Source organism: Dromiciops gliroides, chromosome 3 (assembly GCF_019393635.1).
Source record: "Dromiciops gliroides isolate mDroGli1 chromosome 3, mDroGli1.pri, whole genome shotgun sequence".
NCBI lineage: Eukaryota > Metazoa > Chordata > Mammalia > Microbiotheria > Microbiotheriidae > Dromiciops > Dromiciops gliroides.
In genome coordinates this window covers 344,353,236-344,375,382 of record NC_057863.1, presented here as the reverse complement: position 1 = coordinate 344,375,382, position 22,147 = coordinate 344,353,236, and the positions used below count along the sequence as shown (strand labels likewise).

The following is a 22,147-nucleotide window of genomic DNA, read 5'->3' as shown; positions in this document are numbered from 1 at the left end:
TGTGAGTGGAAGAAGTTTAAGAAGCCTAAGAAGCCTTGGTCTAAGAAAGGGGTCATGAAAATGAAATTCATTGTCATTCTCATATTCAATCTACCCCAAAACGATTTTAAGTAATTTTTAAAACAACTTCCTTGAAATGACTGAAAAAATTCTCCATAAGGGTCCATCTGAGTGTTTCAATGTCATCCAGCTCTTCATTTAGCGTTCAGGCACCAAGCTAGGGCTTAGAGAATTAGAATCAGAATTTCAGAGCTGGAAGAGGCCTGGAGAGATCACCCAGATGAGGACACTGAGGTTCAGAGTGGTTAAGTTAAGGTTAAGGCTCTAAACTAGCTCAAAGATACAAAACTAATTAATGGTAGACCTTGAACTGAATTACTACTCTCCTAACTTCTAGGCTGGCCATCATACTCTGTTTTCCCAGGCTAACTAGACAATGAGGATACTTATCTTTATAGTTTTCCAGTAAGCAGTGTAGCATATTGGAAAGCACAAGATTTGGAGGCAGATAACATACATTTAAATCCTGGCTCTACCACTTACTACTGATATAACATTGAGCAAGTCCTTTAACTTCTCTGGGCCTCAGTTTCTTCACTTGGAAAATGAAGAAATTAGATGTGATACCATTTAAAGTACCATCCAGTTCTAACTCTATGCTTCCAACTTCATGTGTTAATACTATCTATTGAGAAACTGAGCATATCTCAGAAAAGGTAGACTATCCAGATTGAAGATCTAACTCTAACAAAACTCTCTTAACGAAGAACTTTTCTCCAGTTTAAGACTGCTTAGCGCCACACACAGAATAATTTTGAAAATTACCTTTTTAATAAAAACAGAGAAAGAACAAGTAACTCTAAGAATAGACCTTGAGAAGCTGAAAGCTCCGCCATTCATAAACTACTTTACAGAGTTTTCTTTTAAAAAGAAAAAAAAAAAGCTTAGGATTTTCAGCTTCTATGAACATAGGGTATTTTGCCACCATATTACTGTAGAGGCCTAGATGTCACAAGATGCTCTATAACCTAAAATTGATAATATTTTGTTATTTATAGAAACAAAGTTTGGTTTCACTGACTTTTGTATTTTATAAAAAAATCTAGAGAATCTTTGGTGGAGGTATTTTTGACATTCCAGGGAAGAAAAACAACCTATTGTGGAAGGTTTGATTTTAATGTACTTCTGAAAAAAATGATTTTGGAACTCATGACTCAGGGAACATTTTTCAGAAGTAAAAAGGGTAAACAGATCTAGTCACAGTGATGATGACTAAATGTCATTAGTAAATATCAAAAGTGGATCAGATTTAGAGTTGAAAGGAACCTTGGAGACCATGGAAAGAATAGGCATTTATATAGCATCTACTATATATACTAGACACTATACTAAGCACTTTTACAAATAATATTTCATTTGATCACAACAACCTTGGAAATAGGTACTATTATTATCTTCATTTTAGAGCTGAGGAGACTGGAGCAAACAGAGGTTAACTGATTTGCCTAGGGTCACATAGCTAATAACTATCTCTGGCTGGATCTGAACTTAGGTCTTTCTGATTCCAGGTTCAGTGCTCTATCTACTGTGCTACCAACTAGCTTCCTGTGGGGCATAACACTCATATTTTACAAATGAGGAAATGGAGGAACAAAGGAATTAAGTGACTTGCCCAGAGTCACACAATCAATGTGTCTGAGACAGTTTTTAATATAGCTAAAATCCACCAGTTATTCTACTCCTTTCTCAGTTCTTTAAACACAACTAAAAATAAAAAAATAAAAAATAAGGGGAAAAAAAAGGGGGCAGCTAGGTGGCGCAGCAGATACAGCACCAGCCATGGAGTCAGGAGGACCTGAGTTCAAATCCGGTTTCAGACACTTGACACTTACTAGCTGTGTGACCCTGGGCCAGTCACTTAACCCTCATTGCCCCACAAAAAACAAAAAACAATTTTTTAAATAATGCAAATGCAACTATAAGAATACAAAAAGTTATTGAGATAAAGTGTCACTTGAAAGAAAAACATCTATCTCTTTTTCAACAATGTTACCCACCCTGCTCTACAAATAATTTATATGTATCCATTTAATACAGATTATAAAAAATGTTCTTCTTTGGAATTATCAATTCTCTTTTCATATATTTTTTCCATAGTTCTCATTTGATTTTTAAAATCTTTCTCATGTCTTTTGGAGGGGAAAAATCCTTTTTAACTCTTCTACAAATTCTTGTTGGGCTTGTGTGTTCCAGCTGCATTTTGAATTGAGATCTGCTTGTAGATGTTTTTAAGTCATTCTTCTGTTTTTCTGTCTTGAGCTTCGATGACACCATAGCCTTTATCATCGGATTCTTTTTGTTTGCCCCCTTTTCCAGCTTACTTTCTGACTTTGAACTGTTTTAGTATTTGGATCTGTATACTTCTGAGGAAGTGGGATTAATCTTCTGCCCTTTGCCCCTCTTTATGCTGCTTTCACAGCTCAGTTTGGGAACCTGCAAGTTTTTAGTGGTCCCAAAGTGGTATGATCCAGGGTGAGTCTGTTCATTGCCTTCTTGATCTGATCTCTGTAAGTTCATGCCCCAGGTTTGGGTTTGCTGGCTTGAGTGGTTGAGAATTTTAATGGAGTGCTGTTGGCCTGCTGTTAACCGGCTGGGAGTGGTCTAGGGCTCATGCCCTGGTTGTTCCACTACAGAGTTATATGTTGAACTAATGGCTAGACTGAGCTGCTGCTCTGCTCCTGGGATTAGAGCCACACAACTTTGTTTCTGGAACTTCTTTGTTCAGTACACAGCTAGGGCCCTCACTCAAGATCACTTCTCTCCATTCTGGATCTGTGACCTGCAACTGGGTACTGGAAAACACAGTTGCTTGAGAGCACCTGTTTCTATACTCAGCACTTGTTTGGGGATCTCCTAGGATCTCTTTTTACCCCTTGATGCCCTGTCTCTGACCTCTTTCTGTCCCTGAGTTCTTAAATGCTCTCCAGGCTACTGTGTACATGCTCCTTGCTTGGCCCCATCCCCAGTATATAGACCTCTCTATCTCTCTAAGTTGCTCTGAGCTGGAAAAATTAACTGTTACTTTTTCTTGGCTTTCCTGATCAGAATTTGAACTGGTACGTTTTCATGATCTCAATGTGGAGAAGGGATAGTGGAAAGATAGGCTCAACTGTTCCTCCCACTCTACCATCTTCAGTAGCTCTCCCTTTTTAAAAAGCTAATTTATGTTATGCCATTTTAATTAAACTAATAAATAATAATGAGGAGATGTTAGTTGCCCCTGGTGATTGATATTGGGGAGTATAGACCAGAGTGGGAACTTTAGCCAATAGCATTAAAAAGATCCCAATGCCTCAGAGGCACCTCTAGAACTCTGAGGGGGGTAGTAGCCAGTGCTCTGGGAAGCCTGACTCATCAGTGTGAGTGAGATTTGAGGTAAGAGCCCCAGGAGTCTTATATCAGCTATCCAGAAGAACATGATGAATTTCAACTTGGTTAAGTTTGTTTAATTTTAAATAGGTAAATATTAGCTCATATTATTACCTAATGTTAAAATGCAGCTATAGCTAAGATTTAAAGATCATTAATGCATATATATTTGGTAGCTTTTCCACCCATCTCTAGCTATTTTTGCTTCTTCATTTCTCTGTTGTTTTTTTTCAAGAATCAAAGGGAACGTCTTATTCATCACTAAAAACTTCCCAACCAAGTTGTAGGACTTGTCCACAGCTCTCCAGCTGCTCTTTGAGATAAATTGTCTTTCTCTGCACCTTATTTCAGGCTATGTATACTGTATCAGATTTTAAATTTATTAGCTACCCAGAAACAAAGGAAGGAGGAAGAAAGAAGAGTGTCTGAAGTTTGATTTTCTGTTCCTAGTTTTCCATCCACCAGAAGAAAAAGAAAGAGGAAAAAGAAAATCTGATACACAGATCACTCTGCTCCAATGTGACTTCATATAGTTTCTCTTCCCAAAACAGTTTTTTTCTGGCTATTTTGTAATAATAATAGCTAGCATTTCTATAAGCCTTTAAGGTTTGCAAAGCATTTTAAACAAATGTTACTTCATTTTATCTTTACAACAACTCTGCTAAGTAGGTGTTATGATCCCATTTTACAGATGAAGAAACTGAGACAAACAGAGGTTAAGTTACTTGTCCAGAAAGAACCACAAAGTTAGGGAAGTATCTGGGGTAGGATTTGAATTTGGGTCCCTCTGACTTCATGTTCCATTCTCTATCTACTGCATCAAATAGTTGGAACTCCATTTTACCTTTTTTGGAAGAGAAATAATTCTTATTCCTCTAGATTTGCTTTCTGAAACTGGATCTACTAAATTCCAAGAGTAGTTCTTAATGATTCAATGACACCTTAGAAGGAAGTCTCTAGCAGAATGATCTAGAGATTTATCCATGGCTGTGTACTGTTTAATATATCATCTCATATCATAGGATCATAGATTTTGAGCTGGAAGGGTCTTTAGAGATCATCTAGTCCCAGCCTATTCATTTTACAAGAAACTAGGGATGAGATGTTAAGAACATAGCAAGTGGTAGAACAAAGATTCAACACTACATCCATTGACTCCAAATGTATCCCTTGTTCACTGCTTGGATACAAGGTTGGCATATTTTTCAAGTCACAGTCAGAGTCAATAAACATTTATTAAGTGCCTACTGTAAGGGGATAAAATTCTAGGTAGTCTGTCTAAAATATCTAATGAGTGGTTGCTAATAAATTATAAGCTTTAGCAAGAGTTAGACTTTTAAGCATTTATTAAGGAGAATAAGAATTTGGTGAAGAGAAAGAGAAGGGTCTAGATTCATCTATCTGTTAAAGGGAGACCGCATTTCTAGCTCCACTCTCCACCACAGTCCTAATGAAAGAGAGCGAGAGAGCTAGCCTTGCCCCCTCTTCCTCCCACAAGCAAATGTCACTTCCTGATGCCAAAGAAAAGCTGCATGGCCTTCCCTCATGGTGGAGCTTTCCTACAGTAAGTCTCTAGCAGGTGGCATCATTCCAATCGTTACACTACTATATGCCAGGCACAGTGCTAAGAAAAGGGATAAAAAGAAAAGCACAAGACAGGAAATCACAATCCAATGGGACAAAGACAACACATGAAAAGAAGCTGAAAAGTGAGGTGGGAGAGGATTCCCTATTCAGGGACATAATGAAGTCTTGCAGCCAGAATGGGAAATGATCTGAGAAGGTGTGTTAGAATTGATTTCATCTTGCAGAATGATGAGTTTCTGGAGGTGATGAAATCCAGATGAAGTGAATTCCCTGAAGGCCCTCCTCAAACAGGGAGTCTGGGAGGAGCTCCCAGATGTCCACTCTTCTCCCCCATCCTGTCCAATCAGAAGGATGAAGGGACCCCAGGGGCAAGGAGCAGTAGGGAGGGTTGAATTTCAAAGCTGATTTTATCTTGCTGAATGATGAATTTCTGAAAATGATGAAGTTTGCACATGACACAAAGCAAATAAATGTACCAACAACATCCAAAAAGATTTCAATAGGCCAAACGATTAGGCCAACTCTAATATGTTGAAAATAATACTTTAAAAAATATTTATTTTAGTTTTCAACATTTGTTTACATAAGATTTCCAATTTCAAATTTTTCTCCCTCCCTCCCCTTCCTCTCCCCGACAGCAGGTAATCTGATATGGTTTATATATATATATGTGTATATATATATATATATGTATATATATGTATATATATATACATATATATAAGAAAATAATACTTTTAAATTACAAATTTAACAACGTAACTACACACACACACACAAAGTCCAAAAATGTTACTAAAATGATCATATCCTTTGATCCAGAAATCCTGCTGCTAAGCATATGCCCTGAGGTCAGACAATATGAAAGGTCCTATATAGACCAAGATGCTCACAGAAGCACTTTTTAAAAATAGTAACAAAGAATTGAAAACAAAATAGCTGCCCACTAGGAAATGGCTAAACAAATTGTGGCACATGAATGTGATGGAACTTTACTATAAGAAACAACAAATTTGAAGAATTCAAAGTAGAGGAAGACATATGAACTGATTCAGTCAAGTAAGCAGAATGATGAAACATGTATGTATGTATGTGTATGTGTGTGTATATATGTATATATATGTATGTATATATGTATGGCAATGTAAATGGAATGAACCAAAAGAAACTGAATGTAGTACAATTATAATGACCAAATTTGGCCTTGGAGAAGAGATGACAAAATACTCCTTTCTCTAAAGAGGTAGAGCTTTGCATGGGCAGCTGGGTGGCTCAGTGGATAGAGCACTGTCCTTGGAGTCAAGAGGAACTGGGTTAAAATTTCACCTCACACACTTATTAGCTGTGTGACACTGGGAAAGTCACTTAACCCCAATTGCCTTAAAACATCTGGGGCCATCTCCAGTCGTCCTGATACATATTTTGCCACTGGACCCAGATGGCTCTGAGAGTGATGTTGGTAACCTTGCACAGCCTTCCCTCACTTAAATCCAATTCACTGCAAGTCATGGCATCTGTTACAGTACTCTTTGAGAATGAAGGGGACAAACAAAAAGAACTTTGCATCAGGCTCAATTGATGTATTGCTTGGTTTTGCTGATCTTTTTTTCCTTTTTTTTAAATCTTTGCTTGATGGGTAGGGATATATATGCTGTCTGTCTCTGTGTGTATATATTATATAGGCACACATATGTAAACATGTTTATATCTACATACAATATACATGTTCATATGTAATATGTACATATATGTTTACATGTACATATGGAAATGATGAATATCTACAATTAAATTATATGAATAAAATTTTTTAAACAAAAAAGATGATGACCTGGAGGTGTTATTGAACTTTTAAACTTCAGTCAATAATGTGGTAAGAAAGTTTTTTGAATAACTACTCAACCTTAGACCTAATGTAGTAGCTCTGGCTATTCTGTCCTAGTGAGACTACATCTGGACTACTAAATTATCTTCTGGCACCATATTTTAGAAAGAACAGTGATATGTTAGAGTGAATATTCCTAGAGGAAAATGCCAAAGGTAGTCAAGGACCTTGGGATTATATCAAATCAGGATCAGTTGAAGAAACTAGAGATATTTCATCTAGTGAAGGGAAGACTGAGAGCAAAAATATAACTTATATAGTTACATTCTAGTATCTGATGAGATGTCATGTAGGAGGAGGATTAAATTTGTATTTTTTCCCCAAGAGCAGAATAAGAAACAAACAATGGGTATAAGTTACAGAGACTGACTTAGGTCTGATATAACAATGAACTTCCTAACAGTGCTATCCAAAATGAAATGGGCTGCCTCAGAAGGTAATGGGTCCCTCCCTGGTGGAGGTCTTCAAGCAGAGCTAGGGAACCATCCACCTTTTAAAATATTCTTTCTTTTGAGGGGTTGCCCATCAATTGGGGAATGGTTGAACAAGTTGTGGTATATAAATGTAATGGAATTCTATTATGCTGTAAGAAATGATGAGCAGGAGTTCAGAGAAACCTGGAAGGACTTGCATGAACTGATGATGAGTGAGATGAGCAGAACCAGAAGAACATTATACACTGTATCATCAACATTATGTGTTGATCAACTGTGATAGACTAGATTCTTCTCACCAATACAACAGTACAAGAAAGTTCCAAAGGACTCATGATGGAAAAGGCTCTCCAAATCCAGGGATAAAAAAGAACTGTGGAATATGGATGCTGATTGAACCATACAATCTCTTTTGTTTTTGGTGCTGTTGTTTTTCTTTTTTGAAGTTTTTCCTTTTTTGCTCTGATTATTCTCTTATAACCTGACTAATGCAGAAATGTTTAATGTGATTTTATATATATATATATATATATATATATATATATATATATATATATATATATATATATAAAACCTATATCAGATTACCTGCTGTTGAGGGGAAGGAGGGAGGGAGAAAAATTTGAAATTGGAAATCTTATATAAACAAATGTTGAAAACTATCTCTATGTGAAACTGGAAAATAATAAAATACTTTTGTCAGGAAAAAATATTCTTTCTTCTTATAGGCTTAAACATGAAAATCTGAATAAGCAAAGAACAGTTTTTAAGTCCACAGTAAATTTAACACAAATAGTAATAAAATTGCCCAGCTCATGTCCAGTTCTAAACTTCTTTTGCTCTACCATATGAAGTTTTAAAAATATGTATAAGGGCATTTCAATAATATTGTAGAGTATATTCATGGTGAGGCATAGGTTGGACTAAATGGGCTTTGAGGTCCCTTCTAACTCTGGTATTCTGTGATTTGGTTTAATGACTTGCCCAATGTCACATAGTTAGTGAGGATAAGTTTTTGGAGACTCTGAGAAGGCAGCCATTAGTCCTTTGGAAGACTGGCAGACATCAACATGGCATAAAATTTCACGCTGCTGCTAAAGTAGTCTTTATCAAGTCAACAAGCATTTATCAAGTGCATACCATATGCCAGGTTCTGTGTCAATCACTGAGGATACAAAGAAAAACAAAAAAACCCAGATATGACCATATCACTACTTTTCTCAAGAAACCTCATAGGATGATAGAATTTAAGAAAGGGAAGAAAGATATAATAGCTAGGTTGGTAGAATCTATAGAATTTTTTTTTGAAAGGATGGGAGAGACTTGGGAATATCTGTAGGTAACAGGGAAGGAGCCAGTAAGTATGGAGAGAGGAAAGATTAGATAGAACTTGAAGGTCCTCTGCTGAAGAAAAGAAGACAGAATCAAGGGTACATGTAGAAGGCTTGGCGCTGGTAAGAAGGGAGGCCACTTCCTCTCCATTATATACCAGAGTGAAGGATAAAGTGGGGGATATGTCAGAATGACTTGAAACAAGGGGAAGGAAAGAATAAGGAACTGCTGGATAATGGTTTCAAATTTTTGGTGAAATATTGGTTGAGTTCCTCACCTGGGAGGGTTGGAGATTAAGGGGTGCTGAGGAATACTAGTTTGAGGTGTGGACAAGGTATGAATATCTTGGTACAAGAGAATTTGAGAGTAGAAGATAATGTAGAGTTGAACTAATTCACAAAGGGAATTAATATAAGGAAGAGAGGTGAGAGAGTTAAAGCATATGTGGAGGGACTAGAGATCACAATAAGGATAAAGAAAACTAATCTTAGTAAACATTTATATAATTCATTTCCCATCAGCTGTATTCTTTGTATTCTGCTCCACCATCATAAGTTCATCACCTGGAAACTTATCATCAAGGAAATTGTTTGAACTTTGGTACTCACACCCTATCAAAACCCTTAGCAGCCTCTCCCCCTCTGATGAGAGGACTGAAAGGTGGAACAAAAAATTCCTCCCAAAGCCTCCATATAAAGAGGGCTCAGAAGCTCAGTGAACTTTTCATTGTCCATCAGCTGCACAATGGATTCCACTCCTCTATTATCATACCCGAACACCAGTTACCTTCTCCTTCCCCTTCTTCTCCCTCTCTTTTAGCTTCTTTTTTGGTATTGTCTTTCCCCACCCATTAGATTGTAAGCTCCTTGAGAGCAGGGACTGTCTTTCCCCTCCTCCTTTTTTTTGGGGGGGGGGCAATGAAGGTTAAGTGACTTGCCCAGGGTCACACAGCTAGTAAGTGTCAAGTGTCTGAGGCTGGATTTGAACTCAGGTCCTCCTGAATCCAGAACTTGTACTTTATCTACTGTGCCACCTAGCTGTCCCTGTCTTTCCTCTTCTTATCTGTATCTCTAGTGCTTAGCACAGTGGCTGGCACATAGAAGGTGCTTAATAAATGTGTATTCTATTTATATAGCACTTTAGGGTTTGTAAAGCACTTTACAAGTATTATCTCATTTTATCTTTATATAATAACCCTGAGAGGTTGATGTTATCACTATCTCCATTTTACAGATGAAGAAACTCATCTGCCAGTAAGGAGAGGTTAAGTGTATTACCAGGGGTCAAACAACTAGTAAGTATCTGAGGTAGAATTTTAACTCGGGCCTTACTAGCATACTCTACTTGTGTTACCTAATAAAAGGTTATTATCAATTAAGAGAGTTTAAGAATTTTTAACACAGAAATGGAACACGTGGTTGATGGCAAGCTAAAGGGTCTGACCATTTGACCATTTTTGTATCTACCTGCAATAGAGTGAAAGAGTAAGTCATGGGGGGCAGCTAGGTGGCGCAGTGGATAGAGCACCAGCCCTGGAGTCAGGAGTACCTAGGTTCAAATCCAGCCTCAGATACTTAACACTAACTAGCTGTGTGACCCTGGGCAAGTCACTTAACCCCAATTGCCTCACTTAAAAAAAAAAAGAGTAAGTAATGGGAACTGAACAGACTGAGGAACTTGCTAGTTAAGTTATTTGTGAGCACACCAGACGTTTACGGTGAAGTCTCCTAGTTTGAGGGTAGAAACTAGGGGAAGAGAAGAGAGGGAGATTGTAAGCCAGGCATTGAATTCATTAAGAAAGGAGGTAGGATGTCCTAAGAATTGGTAGATAAAGGCCATTAGTATCTGGATTGAGTGAAAAATTAAAAAGTTGTAAATCTAAAAGGAAGAGAGGTTGCTGAGTAATAATAGCATAAGAGTCTATGATGAGGAGGAAGAAATATTCAAATGTCCTCACTAAGATCAGTGAGTTGGAGGTTATGAGATAGTGTAACCAGTGCTGAAAAGGATGGCCAAGAATGGAGTGTCATCCAAACAAAGCCAGACATTACTCACTGAGTGCCAAAGATGAATGATGAATGCATGAATGAATGAAAAATCATTTATTAAGCACTTAGTATATGTAAAGCACTATGGTAATGCTGGGGATATAAACAGAAGAGTAAGACAATCTCTGATCTCTAGAAGCTCATATTATAACAGGGGGAAACAACACATAAAGGACAGAAGGAGCAAGAGAGGAAGAAATTTAGAATGAAAGGAAGTTTGTTGCCAATGGAGAGGGAGTTTCAGAGGGCACAGTGGAAAGGGTGGGCAGATGGAGTGGGACATTGGGGGAGTAGTGTTGAGGTAGATGGAAATCAAGGAGGGTAAATTGAGGAGATAATTCCATGTCTGAAGTTACTAGCAGCTGGGAAGATGAGGAAAGGATTAAGGTGGGTGTTACATGAGCTGAGCTTTGAAAGAAATGAGGAATTTTAAGAGGCAGAGAAGAGCGGTAAGCACATTCCAGGTATGGTGGAGGAAGAATGATTCTGTGCAAAGAGACATGAGATGGACTGTTGTGAATGAGAAAAAGCAAAGAGGTCAGTTTGCTTGGGCTGCAGAATATATAAAAAGGCAGTATAGGGGGCAGCTAGGTGGTGCAGTGGATAAAGCACTGGCCCTGGATTCAGGAGTACCTGAGTTCAAATCCGGCCTCAGACACTTGACATTTACTAGCTGTGAGACCCTGGGCAAGTCACTTAACCCCCATTGCCCTGCAAAAAAAACCCCCAAAAGACCAACAAACAAAAAAAAACCAGGTTATCATCAGGGATCAAGAAATGAGAATTTAAAAACAAATGAGGCAATGAATGTGATGGCCCCTTTCTAGGATCTTGACCATGAAAGAGAGAGATTTTTGGAAGACAGATTGAAGGAATGATAGGACCAAGTAAAAAGAAAATTAAAGAATTAGAAGACCTGGGCATATTTTGTGACAATGGGGCAGAGCCAGTGGAAAAGAAGAGATTGCAGAAAAAAGAGAAGGTATGATAAAAACAGGATAGCTCTGAGAAGCTGAGTGGACCAAAGATAAAAGTGATAGGGTTGGTTTTGGAAGGAGAAGAGTTACCTTTTCATCAGAGACAGAGAAGCATAGGAGAAGAGGATGAAGAACGAAGAGGGATTTTAGAATGTTTAGTAGGGAAAAGAAGCTTGCAACAGAAGATCTCTACTTTCTCAGTAAATTAAGAAGTGAAGTCCTCTGCTGAGATGAAGAGGGAGGAAGTAGTATAGGAGATTTAAGAAGAGAGGTTTCACTGATATACTTCGGATGATGTAGCTTAGTTGATCTCTAGCTCTGTGCCTTTGCAGACATTTTCTCCTATGCCTGGAATGGTATCTCTCCTTACCTCCTAGAATCCATGGCTTCTCCCTCCTTATCTTTTACAATCCATGGCTTCCTTCAAGAATCAGCTTAAAAGCCACCTCTGCGGCTCCCCCAGCTGCTAGTGTCTTCCCTTCTATGGTAACTTTCCTTCTATTTTGGATGTATTTTGTACATATACTTTCCCTTCTAAGATAACTTCCTTCTACTCTTTATCTTCTATGTAGCTACTGTCTTCACCATTAGAATGTAGGCTTCTTAAGGGCAGGGACTATTTTTGCCTTTTTTTTTTTTTTTGCATTCCTAGCTCTTAGCATAGTTCATGGCACATAGGAAGCACTTTAGTTTTTGTTAAATGAGTAATGAAATTGCCCAAGGCACCGGCCAAGTCTGACATAGATTCAGAATGTTTGTCCACAAAAGGGATGCACCATCAACATTAGTTGTATGTGATAACAGGATATGTCTTTGAGGTGGATGTGGGAAAGAGTCCTTCATTCTTAAGGCCAGTCATAAGAGTCACTTCAATGATGGAACTGATTACTTCCCCTTCCCTCTCTTTCAGATTTTTTTGGTTATGTGGAAAAGAAGTATTTGTTTTGTACATACCAATGGCAGAAATCAAAGTATTAGCAGTGTTTCTTTTCTTCTAGAGTCAACAAGGACTAGATGCATTCCACTTGTGTAGAGTCTATCCTTCCTGGAGTTACTGGGTGAATAGTTGCATTTAGACCCCAGGTAGCAAGGTAAGAAGTTGAATTCCCTGTTGGGAAGTTCCCATTCAAAAGTTGACAAAGATATGATTGTTCCTCTGATTAATTCCCATAAGTTGTTCAACAGGTAACTGATTATAATTCATACATATACAGTAATTTAATGTTTACCAAGAACTTTTTTTTAAAAGAAAAGATATTGCCCACTGAGTAACACTGTCTTTTGGTAAACCAAACATTATAAGGTCTGAACAGACCCAAACATTATAAGGAAATTTTTGGGACTGGGTTGTAGGTATTAACTTTTCATTATAAAACTACACAACAATCGTAGGGCCCCATGAAATTTTTCCAGAAGACTGTATGAGGGGTGAGGATAGAATAGGATCCTCTTGGGAACTACTAGGACTAATGAAGTTGCATTTGGTAGTGCATTTGTTCATTCAACGACTAATATTTATTAAATGGCTCCCATTTGCAAAGCACTTAGATCCTGGGGATACAAAGACAAAAACCAAAACTGTCTTTGTTCTCAAGGACAATATTCTTGAATATCATTTTCCTTTTCCTGATGGTGTTGTCTATATAAGACAGCCTTGTCCTTTATCAATTGTAGGAGTTGGGCATATATAATACCTATACCTTCATCATTGCATCTTCTTTCTAAAAATAACTGGGAATGCTGATATCTAGTGATGGGTTCTTGGGTAACAGTAGTGTATAGGCTATGGTGATATTTATGGATCAGATAATCTCAGAGTCAGTGAACCAAATCTTAGCTGTTGACTGAGTTGAGGCAATTACAAAATCAAGAGAGCTGTGTAACTCAGGGTAAGAGTCTAAACAGTTTTAGGGATTATCTACAGTAAGATTAGGAACATGTATTAGTTAAGAGAGAAGAACTCACAAGAACGAGAACCTTTTACAAGAGAACAATCTTTGAGTGCAATGCCTGAGAATTTCTTTTATTCTCTTTTTTTTGGTGGGGCAATGAGGGTTAAGTGACTTGCCCAGCGTCACACAGCTAATAAGTGTCAAGTGTCTGAGGCCAGATTTGAACTCAGGTCCTCCTGAATCCAGGGCCAGTGCTTTATCCACTGCGCCACCTAGCTGCCCCCAACTTCTTTTATTCTTTATGTTGAGATAGCCTAGGATTGTATGTTCAGATGTTTTATCCGGCCAGCTCACTTGGACACAAAAGAAGTTTACTGATATCTGAAAGAGAATGTTGAATTAATATGCTAAGGGCCAAGGGTACAGAGACACAAACGAAACCAGTCACTGGCTTCAATATCAGAACAATTCATCTTGGACATACAGATCACCCTCAAAGTTTACAAAAGACAATCCATTTCCTTGTGAAGACTGATGAAAATGCAGGCTTTATTAGAAGAAATAAAGAGTTAGCTAGTAACTAGAATGACACTTGGCGCTGTGGGCAAAGTTTGAAAAGTTTGCCTCTCTTCTCCCCCAATGTTGCTAGTGAATGTAAGTATTTATTTATACCTCTTAAAAGAATGGTTATTTTTCAACTTAGAGGTGTAGCAGTAGCATAACAACATCTATCATTTTGATAGAAACAACTATAAATTTAAGTGGTTACAATGTAACTTTTCATGCAATATAAATTAATTACATCATAATTAATGTATTTTGCAGTACTGTGTCCAATGCTTAGGTGGTATAAACTACTTATAATGCTCTAGGGGCTATAGTTCTTTATTCTCCCTACTTGCAAAATACATTCCAATTAAACTGGCTCTGGGGTAAGAGTGGATCTGAAGAAGCAATCAACCAGCCATTTATTTCAACATTTTCCTCTATTCGATTATCTTTAATATATCCTGCTAGGAAAATAACAATTCTATCAATATATCTTCAGCTTAATAAAGGCCAGCACATAGCTACTGCATCAGTTACGCACAGAGCTGATAGTGGGTAATAGATGTTGTTGGAACAGATATATAGTACTCGTTATATAAACTAGAAACAGTGGCACTCTATGGTTTCAACACTAAGAATTTGAAGGAGGATTTATTCAATCACTTTATATCATTGGCTAAGGTTCTAGAACTCTTCATTAAAAAAAAAACGAAAGAAAAAGAAAAATAATTATTTGTTTCCTAGTAAGACCTACATTATAGTCTTACTCCGACACTTTACTAATCTGGAAAATTGCTCAATTTGTAACTGTAACTCCATCTACCCATATATAAAATGAGAGACTTGGATGCAATAATTTCTTTGGTCCCTTTCAATGTTAAGATTCTATGATTCTAACACTATTCAATTCATTACATCAAGTCTCTTAGATCAAAGCTTCTTAAATGTTTTCTGTTTGAGACCCTGACCCCTTTTTCACCCAAGAAATTTTTGCAACCCTGGGTATGTAGGTATATAAAATAGGTATACAAATCAAATGTTTACTGCCAAATTTTTGTGACCCACCCCCCCACATTCAGTTATGTAACCCCATATAGGGTTGTGACTCACAGCCTTTAAAAGGTTTTGTTTTAGATTAGACTAGCTATCATAAGTATAAAACTATACCTTTGGGAGATGGAGAATATGTACTTTGGTCTGTATCTTGGAGGATAATGAATGAAAATTGTATCAATCTATTGACTTTGAATACCGAACTATCATTTGTTCTAATACCTCCTTTGTCTTTCAATACTTTATGAATGAAGTATTTAGACTCTGAACTATGCCATCATTATGCACCTGGACAATAACTTAATGACCTCTGGCAGCATATAGTCCATGCACTTATTCAAGTGGGAGTCATTATTAATTAACTGACAATTAACTGGCATTTAAGTGCCTATTATGTATCACAAAAGCGAGTCAATCTCCTTAGGGTAGTTATATTCTACTAGGTGAACACAATATATCCACAGGTAATGAAATGCAGGAGATATATAAAATAATATATGATTTAGAATTGGGACTAACAACTAAAGGAATTAGAAAAGAAGCAGCACTTGAACAGAGGAGGGAGTCTGGGATTTCAAAAGGTGAAGGTGAAGAGAAAGAGGATTCCAGGCATGAAAGAAAGCCTATAGAAAGGCCTAGGGGAAGGAAATGGAATGTCAGTTACATCATGTCACATACCAGAAACAGCAAGTAGGCCAGTCTGGCTGGAGCACAGAGTGTGTGGGGGTTGAGAGGAGTAATGTGTAACAAGCCTGAAAAAATAGCCAGATTGTGAAGGACCTTAAATACTAAACGGAGGAGTTTTAATCTTATTCTGAATACAAGGGGGGAGGAGGAATAGAGACTAAAGCTTCTTGAGTAGGAGAATGATTTTGTCAAACCTGTGATGAATTTGGCAGCTCTGGGGGATGGACTGGAGAAGGGGGAGACTGGATATGGTGAAAAGATTAGAGAGCTATTGTTACAGACCAGGGGAGAGTGGTGAGGGCCTGAACTAAGGAGGCTGTGTTAGAATAGAGTTATTGATGAGAGAATTATTGAAAAATGGCAACTGATTGCATATATAAAACATGAGTGTAGAGTTTAGAATCTCTTGTGAACCTGGGCCAATACAAGAATGCTGGTCCCTTTGATTTGAATGATAAATTAAACAATCAATTCTTTGGCCTCCACTTTTGTTTATCCATCACATCTTTCCCCCTCAAAGACTTCAGATGGACCTGTGGGTGAGTAGTCATTTAATATATACCACTGCACAACTCAAAGGCCATTAACAGTTTCAAGAGTAACAAGATATAACAAAGGGTTCATCCTAAATTTTTCCCCCTTGACAGTGCCCCTGAAAAGTTGGCTAAGGAAGATTATTACAATGGACCTCTGGAACCAAACAGGTCCTTGCCCTACTTTAACTAAATGTACACATTCACAAATGTCCTGATCCTGGAAGTATCTGGGATCCTGAAATGCCCCTTAACCACTGAAAGTGAATGCCTCAAAACTAGCCATGGACATGGATTTGTAGCAGCCAAATTTTGAGTTGTAGTACAGTGTTCATATACCTTTTTGTCCCATAAACTGACCCCTACAAAGAGTAATTCATAACATTTTATACAGCAGAGGCCCCTTTAAGGCCAAGGAAGCTGAGCAGAAAGTATAAGTCTGAGGGAAAGAAGCACTCAGTTTTCTATTTTGGGGGGGGGGCGGGGCAATGGGGGTTCAGTGACTTGCCCAGGGTCACACAGCTAGTATGTGTCAAGTGTCTGAGGCCGGATTTGAACTCAGGTACTCCTGAATCCAGGGCCAGTGCTTTATCCACTGTGCCACCTAGCTGCCCCACCCTCAGTTTACTATTATAGCAGCTCCAATAAGTTCAACCCACAAGCATAATCCTTTTATTTCAACCAGCTCAAAGTGCTACCAACTTAAATGCTAGAAGCCTATCCTGATCCCTTAAACTGCTAGTGTCCCCTCCCCATATAAATTGTTTTGTATATGTGTTGTACTTATTTACAAGTACCTTTTGTTTCCTCACAGAATCTAAGCCCATTAGGGGCAGTCTTTTTTTCTTTCTTCATTTTTTTCATTTGCACTCCCCACTGCCTAGCATAAGACAGACACTTAATAAATGAATATTTAAAATTACTTTGCATATATTTTGTACTTACTTACATGCATATATTGTTTCTCTTACAGAATGTGAGCTCACTGGAAGTAGATTGTTTTATTTTCATTTTTTATACATACAAAACCTAACACATAGTAGGCACTTGATTGCCCGATTCCTAACCAGCAATGTGCCAGCACTGCCCATCAGGGTCCAGTAACGTAACTTATTTAAAGACTATTTAAAACTTAACCTTGTTTAAGATGTTTGAGATCATAAACAAGAAGCAATAATCTTGGTCACTGTCCCAATGGCGTAGTGCTAGTAGTATAGTTTTTGTTCCAAAAATTTGTTGGCAGGTCATAACATTTGAGGGTGTCATCAGAAAAAAGGTGTTCCTTTTCACATATATCCCCTTCTATAGTATTTCCCTCTGAGACAAAACAATGAGTTTCAATAGACCATGGATCTTGACCAAGTATGACTATTTTAAAGTTCATAATAGTAGGTTTCAAGAAAATAGGACCTGAGAATAATGAGCAAGGAGCTATAGTTCTAAGGGTTTCAGGATTGTTATAGTAAATGATAGAACTTGTAGGGGCACTTTATCAAATTGAGGTGATCTACATAGTTGATCTTTTACAATTATGTATTTTGAGTTTCAAAACTAATTATAATCTGAAGAAACCCCACATTTTAAAGACACCTTAATCTAATTTCATATTAATGGGAGAATCTAATCACTAACAATTTCCTTTCCTTTTACAACCACTTCCTTCTGAAGAGCTAGTGTGTTACAAACAGTACTTAGAAGTACAGAATAAGCATACTGGATTTAGATTCAACACTAAGACAAAGCCCCAGACCAGCTGGTTTACATTGAGTGTTCTCCAAACTGAAACCTGCATGTGGCATTTCAATAAAGTCTGAGGTATGAGCAAAGCACATTAAACCATGGTTTAGTATCCCACCAAAGCCATAGGCTGTATAAAGCTGGTGCGATCCCCCTATTCACAGCTAGTTACTTCTACAGCTTTTCGATCTCCATCCAACACAAGAACAATTTTCCAGACTGTCATAAACCGGGGCCAGAAGCTATCATGGAAACTGCCGAAAACACGATTACCGTTTAACTTTGTTTCGGGGAGCCATCCTCCGAATTGCCAGGGGGTCAAAACATGCTCTCATGAAATGAAGTTTGTGACACATCCTTCTTTGGCTAAGCAAAGTGGGAGTGGGGGAAGGGAAATAATTATCTGAGAATTCAATTCTTCCAAATCGCTGGCATTGGCTTCCCTGCCGGGCTGATGAGCAAGTTTCCTAGCATGGCACGGAACTGCACTAGGGCAAAGTGGGGTTGAGGGTTCTCCGTGTCTTCCCATTGCCTTGTCTGTACCCAGTGAAAGGGAGCCCTTTGGGACTGTCTTCTGCCTTTAAACATTTTTTTAAAACATTTTATTTTATGTAAATAAAAGTCAATTTTATTTCCAGAGCGCAGCACAAAGCCAGGCACACAGGAGGGTTAGTTTGACAATGTTTACTGACTGGTTGCTTGGAAGTCTCTCCCCGTGCCCCACCCCCCGAACCTGGGCAGGCTCGGCGATGCCCGCCCCGCTCCTTCCTCACGCCCCAGGAGTCACTTTTCCCAGCCCAGAGCCGGCGAGGGGGGAGGGGGGATCGCGAGCCCTTGACCCTCCCCTCACAGACCTTGACATTGACCGCGCCGTGGGAGGTAGGGGTGTGTGTGTGTGTGGGGGGGGTGCAGTCGTCCCGCGCTTCTGCCCGTGCCTCCCCCCCTCCTCAGGGGGCTGCTGGGCGGGCCCCGCCTGCCTCCCCGGCCTCGGCCCCCGGTGCGCCAAAGCCGGGACCTTGGGCTCCGGGGTCGGCCGCGTGCGGAGGGCGCCCCCGTCCGTACCTTGAAAGCTCCGGCTCCGGCTCCGGCTCCTCCTCCTCGTCCGCTCCGAGCCGAGGGAGAAACCCGAGCCCGCTGCTCTCGGCGGCGTCGGTGCCCGCGAGCTGGTACTCCCGCTCCGCCTCGGGGAGCGCCAGGAGTCCAGGGGGGCGTGTGGGTGTGTGGGTGTGCGCGTGCGTGCGTGTGTGAGTGGGAATGTGTGTGAGGAGAGACCAGCCCACAGTCACCGTAGCAGCCGCCTCCCGGGCTTGGGCTGCGCTCTCGGGCCCGCCCCGCCTGCGCCTTCGCCTCGCCCTAGCCGGGGCCCCGGCCTCGCCTCGGCCCGCCGAGGAGCCTCCAGAGCCGGGAAAGGGGGCGGGGTAGGGCGGGGCTCCAGGGAGGCTTCTGGGGGAACCTCGAGAGCCAACCGGCCTAAGCGGCAACGGCCCCACGCCCGCGAGCCCGGTGTGTCTCGGGCGGGGGAGTGGGGCGGGGGGTGGGGGGTTACAGGGGGCGAGGAGAGGGGGGGGCGGAGGGGCGCACGCGCGTTCCCGCCTCAGCCAACTCGAGCCCTCTGCAGCTCCAGAGGTAAAAAAGCTCGTGTGTCGCATGACCTCCCCCCCACTCCGTCTTTTAGTGTCTAGACCTTGTCCCTATTCTTTTGACCCACTGTGTGATGACAGACGGTCGTCTCAACCTGCCTTTTTTTTTCTTCCTATTTTGCCGGCAGTGATTTGCGGCGCGAAGGTTGAGCCCCTAAGCCTGGGATCCTTCGAGGCGACGGGAGGGGAGGAGTGAGCATGGGGAGGTGCTCTGAAGCCCCCCAAGGCCTTCTCTTCCCCCCTTCTTAACAACCTCTAGCTTTCCGACCCAGCCCGGTCTGACACACGTACACACACACAGAGCTCTCTCACACCTCATTAGCTCCGTATAATTGGCCGAGTCTGGAAAGCAGCGCTTTAATGCTGTGTCTATATTACCTCGACTTTGTAGTCAATGAAGCGGATTTTCGCTGTTTTCCAAGCGCAGATGGGGCCCAAAAGATTAATTAAGCACAGTCGGTTTTCGCATTGTGCGTCCTGCCTGAACAGGCATTTCTAAATAACTTGAAATGGGGACATTTTTAAGATTTCACGTAAATTTCAAAACCCCGCTTATCTGCTTTTATGGTTTTTTTTAAAGGAAAGCTGTTTTAAAAGGTTTACTGTTTGAAAATCAGACCAAAAATAAAAATCCCAACAAAACCAACAACCCCGTTTTCATTAGGCAAGACTGATCTTAGCATATAGGGGAAAAAAGGCAGAGCACCTCTCTCTCTCTCTCTCTCTTCCCCCCCTTCCTCCCTTCCCACCCCCACCCCCGTCTCTGTCCCCTATTTCTTTCCTTGCCACCCTTCTCTCTACCCCTTCTCTGTCTCCCTTTCTCTTCCCACCTCTTTCTCCTCACCACCCCCCCCCCTTCCGTCTGTCTCTCTTCTACTGTTTTCTGTCAGGAAGAATAATCTGTGAACTGGAAAGTACACTATAACAATAATAATCATTGCCATTTATATAGGGCTTTAAGCTTTGCAAAGTGAGATCATAGCATCATAGACATAGTTCTGAAAGACACCCCAGAAGCCATCTAGTGAGACCTCTTTGTTTACAAATGAGGACCTCAGGTGATTAAATGACTTACAGGTAATAAGGACACACAGGTAAAAAGCATCAAATGTGGGATTTAAACCCAAATCCAGAGTCTGGGCTTGAAATGCTTCACTTACATTATATCATTTGATAATGAACAAGTATGTCCAGTAATGAGTTGGTGCCCAAGACAAGTAGAGATAAGTAGATAAATAAAGTAAGTAATTGTCCTTGCTGAGTTCAAGTCACTAGATCCAAGATAAATTATATCCTAGGATACTAAAAACTGACAGTTTTGTGAAGGATTTTTGAAAGACTGGAGAACTGGAGAGATTCCACAGATTTTCGAAAAGGGAAAATGCCCCGATTTTTGTTTAAAAGAAAGAATAGAATTTGCAAGCTATAGACCAATGAAGTTGACTTTTATTCCTGCAAAATGCCAGGATGAATAATTAAAAGAATGGCTATTGAATGTGCAGAAAAGGAAATAGTGTTGAGCCAGAATGATTTCACTGAAAATGGGTATTGTCCAAATATTCTCATTTCCATTTTTGACAGGGTTTTTAGACTGGTATGCTTACTTAGATTTCATTTATTTAGATACAATTTACCTAGATTTTAGCAAAACATATGACCAAGTCGCTCAGACAGTTTTTGCCATGGAGAGAGGGAGGAAGAAAGCTTGGGGTTTGTTAGGTGGATTTGGTACTGACTGAATGACTAGACCCAAAAGTCAGTCATTTAATGATTTAAAATCAACTTTTAAGAAGATATGTAGTCAAGTGCTCCAGGGATCTGAGCTTGACTCTTTGCTGTTTAACATAGCACTGACTTGGATAAAGACATAGGTAACATGCTTATCCAATTTTCAGATGGCATATAAGCTAACACACCAGATGACAGGATCAGCATCCAAAAAGAGCTCTAGAGTCTAGCATTTTAGGTAGAACCTAATAAAATGATAATCAGTAGGGATAAGTGTAAAAGTCTTGAGAGACATGATTATTTCTCTCACATTAATAACCAATTATTGAAATAGTACTAAGGGTTTTCTCCTTTTCTACTTCCTCATTTATAAATCAACCCTTGTAGGTTATTAAGGCAACCTTTGAAGTGCAGGGCTGATAATGAGATGGAAAACTCAAATCTGTTCAAAAGGTAAAGAAATTTTTCTTCAGGTAAATTGATGGATTTTGGCCCATTGTTTGTGTTACTCAGACAGGTCTGGGTAAAAGTGGATTCCCCTTTTTGTCTTGGTTACCCTAGATGGGAGTGATATGTGTATAGATTAAGTCTCTTTGACCAAGACTGAGTGATCATGTCCCCCAGACCCTCATTAGA

General features: G+C 39.7%; 1 protein-coding gene across 1 annotated transcript in view; it reads right to left on the bottom strand.

Moving 5' to 3' along the window:
• Positions 1 to 19,470, bottom strand: part of PPP2R3A (protein phosphatase 2 regulatory subunit B''alpha) — a 201,869-nt gene extending 182,399 nt beyond the window's left edge. The window contains exon 1 of the mRNA XM_043999189.1: positions 19,206 to 19,470. The gene's annotated coding sequence lies outside the window, so the exon portion shown is untranslated. The remainder of the gene's footprint in view (positions 1 to 19,205) is intronic.
• Positions 19,471 to 22,147: the final 2,677 nt, after the last annotated feature.